The following is a 5606-nucleotide window of genomic DNA, read 5'->3' as shown; positions in this document are numbered from 1 at the left end:
ATGAGGGGTTGAATGGCACGTCAGGACTGCCAAGAATTTTTGCTCTTTTGGGTTTGGACAGCCCACATGGGTGCAGGAGCCGGAGCTGCGGATCATAAAATACAGTCATTGACATCACCAGCACCTGTGTGACACCCTTGTTCTGTGAATGGGTCTGTGCCAAACACCTTCCAGAACCCCCCAGTCCTGTACTCACCCCATGCCTCCACAGCCCTGAGCACCCATTCAACAACCAGAATACAGAGACCCAGGAAGGACATTCTAGGTGGCCCTAAGCACGCATCCCTGCTGGCCTGAGCCCATGCCCTGCAGAAGGGGAAGAATCTGCCCTCCCTCCTTCCCCACCCTGGTGGTCACTGTCAGGCACACAGAGGTCACATTCAAGAGGAATCATAGACGCCACAAGCTGTGAGGGGTGTGGGCGTGCAGACACAGGCAGCCTCACCTAAGCACTCGCCTGTATGGTTCATGGACAGACATATGCAGGCCCACACAGAGACGCACACAGCAGGGCTACACACAGGTACACACACAGCCCCACAGGGCAGAACCTCCTACAGAGAGGATGCACACACAACACCAAGATCCCAGCCCATGGGACAGCCAGACAACCCTCCTACTGCTGTGGGCACTGCCATGGGCAAACAGGGAGAAGAGACCTGGCCCAACCTGCCCCACCTCAGCTCTCAAGGTGGTGGGGGCAGGGGTATTTGCTAGATTCCAAACCCAACGCTGGGCATCTATCCCACTCGGGTTTCCCAAGGTGGTACTCAGGCCCTTGAATACGTGGTGGCTGAGGAGGGGGCGGGAGGGATGGGGGAGGCAAATGAAAGAGGTTGGAACCCTGCCGGAGTGCCATGAGAACCCGGGTGTCACAAAGGCTCAGCAGCTCTAGACGCTGCAAGAGCAGAGTTGTGTCCGATCCGGACCCTGCCCCACCTCACAGTAGTACATTGTTAGGAGCATCAGTGACTGTTAGCTGCATCAGAGCAGGAGTTGGGTGGGGGGGAGCTGGGCCCCTTGGCTTTGCCCCTGCTCAGCAGGGTGGCCCACCTCTCCAAGCCTGGCAGGTGGCTTCTCTCTGGCCCCTTCTGCTTGGGGAGGCCTAGGCCCCAGCCTCTCGCTGCTGTCTGAGCCCCGAGTCCCCACTCGTTTCTGCTCTGCCTAGGCACAGTCCTTTCCCCGACTGCTCTACTTTGCGAGCTGTGCAAAGCAGACTAGCAGTGGATAGTGCCTGAGGCTCCCGGGAAGATTTACAGAGAGGAGAGAAGGAGAGGAAGATTTTTCATCCACTGATTCACTCCCAAGTGGCCACAATGGCTGGAGCTGAGCGGACCCAAAGCCAGGTCTCCAGGTCTGCAGGTGTCACGTGACTTCAGGGTCCCAAGGCTTCCCCCCTTTGGCTGCACTCTCAGAGTCTAAAGTGGACGGGCGAGTTTGTTTCTCCCTTGGGATTTCACACAATTCTTCCAAGGCTGCCGTAGCCCTGAATGAGTTTGGGACACTGGGCAGTCAGGCAGAAAGGATCTGGAGGGATTTGAGCAAAGAGCAGAGAATCCCAGGAAAGATCACTCATGATGGGAGTTTGTTCTGGTCCTCTGGGTTCGCAGGACCTTGCCCAGCTACTTGGAACTCCCCATCCATCACTCCTGGTGCTATCCGACATCTGGGTCTTCAAGATGCACGCCTTCCCTTGGAGATCAGCCATGGGGTCAGCAAGGCGCTTACTCTATCTGGCTGCAAAACTTACAGCAAAGAGGCAGTGGAGCAGCATGGGTCAGAGATGTTCCTCCTGCTAGTTCAGATGTCAAGTCACCCAGCTCAGATCTGACAGCTTGTAACGCCAAAGATGGGAGAGAGGAACTGTATCTTCATGTTACCATGACCGTAGTGTTGTTATGGCCATACGGTCATACGGTCATCGCGCTGGCATGGTCATAGTTCAGATATAATCCTTCCCGTTTGAATTGTTGCGCATCTTCCTGTTTCTACTAGGAGAATTTCCAACCGCTTAGGAATTTCTAGAGAGCTATTTCTCATCGACTCCTAGCACAATTACAGTATTGGACACATACTTTGAGGTTTCATTCCTCTGAAAACGCTGAGACTTACTGTGCAGGCAAAATCAATAGGGCTGATGTTTGTAAATCTGTAATATGCACTTGAACTCCATGTGTTGTCTAAAAGCTGGTCTCGACATGATTGCATTAGAAAAGATTGGCCGTGAATGCCTTCTACGATTCGCTGGTGCTTTGGCTACTCTTGCGTACATTCCCAAGAGATGAATGTGACTCTCCGGCTTGTTTTCAGTTACTTAACACGTGTCGCAGTTAACACCAACTCTTATATCAGTCTTTGAAGATTTAAGGATCTTGATTTTTTTTTACATTTTATTATTATTATTATCATTTTATTACACAATTCCATAGACTCCTGGCATTTCCCTTATCCCCTCCCTAATTCCCTCCCCCCCACCTAGATCCTCTATATCATTACTAAAATATAGTTCTGCATACACAGTCATATGTCCATCATCGCGGGCATGGACAATGGCAGAGGGTTCAGCATCCTATTGTCAAGATATTGTGAACAGGATCCGGATCTTTTAAATCCATGGAGCGCACGAGGAAGAATTTGTCCAGAAGGGGGCGCAGGCAAGCTGAGTAGGGCAGGACCAGAACTAGAGGCTGTGAGTTTACAGAGGGATCCTGTCCTCAGTTCAGCTCCTGGTACTCGCTCGGCGAGGGGCATTCTAAGAACAGGGTGGGGTTGCATACAGGTGGCGCCTCAACTGTGCCAGGCCAAAGGGAAAGGCAGAGGATTGGTCGAGAGAGTATAAAAGGTTAGAGTTGGCAAGGTGACCACCAAACAGGAGAAGATTTGGAGGAACAAAGATCCCTGGTCCAAGACCCTCCACCTTCTGAGAATCCCACACGTGCTGTGTGTGCCTGGTCTACAGACCAAGTACTGCTAACCTGTTGTTGCCGGAATCTGCTCCTTGTTGATGATGCCAAATGAGAATAATGAGAACAAGATTTAAAAGGAAAGAACACAGACACTCAAATCTATTGGCAAGTGAGGGTGGTAGAGGCTGAGGGTCTAGGAACTGCCATCCTGCTTCGTGAGGCCTGTGTGAGGCTTGACAGAGCTAAAGGGAGGTTAAGCTGCTGCAGCAGTGCCCCATGGCAAGTTAGGGGTGCAGAGACAGGTGCCGCAGCCTGCATGCAGGGCCCCTAACAGGGTACCTGCTTGAGAATCATGCTCAGTGGCTTGACTCCATCTTGTTGGGTGAGCGGAGGTAGCAGGTTGTTCTGCACAGCTCAACAGCCCTGCAGTGTTCTCTGGCTGAGATCTGAGCAAGATAAGAGAGTCCAGGGGCTCCTACTCAGGATGGAGCTCACTCAACTTAGAGCTCAAGCTTACTGTGCCTTCAGAAACTCGTCCCCTTTACGTTCTGCCACAATAAACCGAATCCCCTGGTAAGCCAGATGACGTCACAACTTCCTGTGTCACGCATTTTATCTTCTCTTACCGCTGACCCCTGGAACACCGGTCTCCAGTCTATGACATTCTATTAAAGGGAATCAGAAACAATTGGGGTTTTCTTTGTTGCTGTTAGGTCATAACAACCAAACATTGATCCATATGCTTTTCCGTATTAGTAGCTTGATCCTCTTCATGAAAGAGTAGAATTCCTTCATCTTGAAGGTAATGCAACTTGCTTCTCTGTTACTTTGGAAAGCAGTGTGGGAATTATTTTCTCATTAATCTTTCCCCTTCAAGCAAAAGCCCAGACACTGGCACTTAGGTGAGCTCTCACTGTGTATCACAATTCCACAATGAATTGACTGGAGAAAAATCCAGCTGGAACTGTACCAGCAGCACATACAATGTCAATCGCTTTGGGAACTCTTGGTCACAAGAAAGCTCCCTGACATGAGATGTCTTGACTTTGCTAATTTCCACCACTGTTTTCTCACAAACATGTGCACACATAGCACTGCTCGACTGATATTTTAACCAACATGCTGAGTGTCTGCTCACACTCTGAAAAATATACTCTTGCAGCTGAACTATATCAAGCCCTGAAATGTGATTGTCACCCCCCAGAAAGTGTCCTGACTTCATCCCAGACAGACAGTCCCTGCCCTCCTCTGATTAATTTGGCTTGTTCTAGAATTTGATACGAGCAGAGGCATGCATGCTATGTTTACTCTTCTGTCTGCCTTCATTTGCACAGCACCGTGTGTCTGGAATCACCCAGCTTATCCCATGAATCAGGAATTAATTTTCTGCCAGAAACTCAACAGAACACTCTCATGCCTGTCTCTTCTCCATTCTTGGTCTTGAAGGAAACATTGTGTTTTTCGAAACCTGCACAATTATCCCCAAATTCTGCACTGTCCCACAAAGATGCGCAGGAAAGCTGGAGAAGTGGTGAGAAATGAGCCAAACTCTCAGGCGAGGCGGAGAACTGCCGCTGCTCCTCCAGGCTGAACACAGCATGAGCTGCGTGAACCACGAGAAGTTTGGCTTTGAATTCCTTTAGTTTCTAGACCATGAACAAAAGTCATGGGATTCGTTTGATTTGAAGTTTTCCATCTTGTTTGCTTTGCCCTTGTTGCTCACTCGGCTGCAATCCCAATATCTCCCAGTGGAAATGCTGTAGATGCTACAAAGCATCTCATGCCTCCAAGTGTTTTTCTCATTTCTGTATATGCTTGACAGAGGCCTTGGCTCTTGTCTGGACCACCTGCTTTCCATCAGCTGTAGATGGAGCTGGAGCACAGGTTTGGTTGACTTTTCATCCTTTCTGCTGGCCGCCCACTGATGAGTGGGAATCATGCTGCAGAGTTTGTCTCTATCCTCCGTGCACATATAGGAAAATGAAACACCTGCAGAGAACATGAACAATGCTATGCCAACACACGCCTCAGGAATATCAGGGGTGACACAGGGTTTCCCTTACATAGCATACACCTTTGATGCGGAACAAGTAGTTCATGTCTTAGGAGATCAAACGTGGATAATCATAACAAGGAATTTGGCTCTTGGGAATGAAGTCATGACCAAGTGTGCTTGCCTCAGATTAAAATTTCCACTGACAAATCCTGGCTCAGGGAAGTGATGCTGAGGTCTGAAGACAAAGAGGTAAGAAAGAAACTGCTCACAATCTACAATAGCAAAGATGTGGAAGCAATCCAGATGTGCTTCCAAAGCAGAGTGGTTAAAGAAACTGTGGTACATCTGCTCCATGGGATATTACTCAGTTATTAAGAAGAATGAAATTATGCCATTTACAACTAGGTGGTCCCAACTAAAGACCATTATGCTCAGTGAAATGAGTCAATCCCAAAAGAACAAATACCATATGTTCTCTCTAATATAAGGAAATCATCATGGAAAGTGTAACTTCAATAACCCGTTCCGTACTGGTTTGGTTTTTTAATTTTGTGTGTGTGTGTGTGTTTTGATGTTTTCTATTTCAGTTTCATTTATTCTAAATATCTTCTTTTCTCTTGTCAAATTCATCTCTGGTTCATGGATTACACAATGGCATCATTTTTCCCAAAAGACTTTTCTGTTCCTTTTTGTCACCTGTGAGT

This window comes from Ochotona princeps, chromosome 24 (assembly GCF_030435755.1).
Source record: "Ochotona princeps isolate mOchPri1 chromosome 24, mOchPri1.hap1, whole genome shotgun sequence".
NCBI classification, from domain to species: Eukaryota; Metazoa; Chordata; class Mammalia; order Lagomorpha; family Ochotonidae; genus Ochotona; species Ochotona princeps.
The sequence above is the reverse complement of the archived record's forward strand: the minus strand, read 5'-3'. Positions refer to the sequence as shown.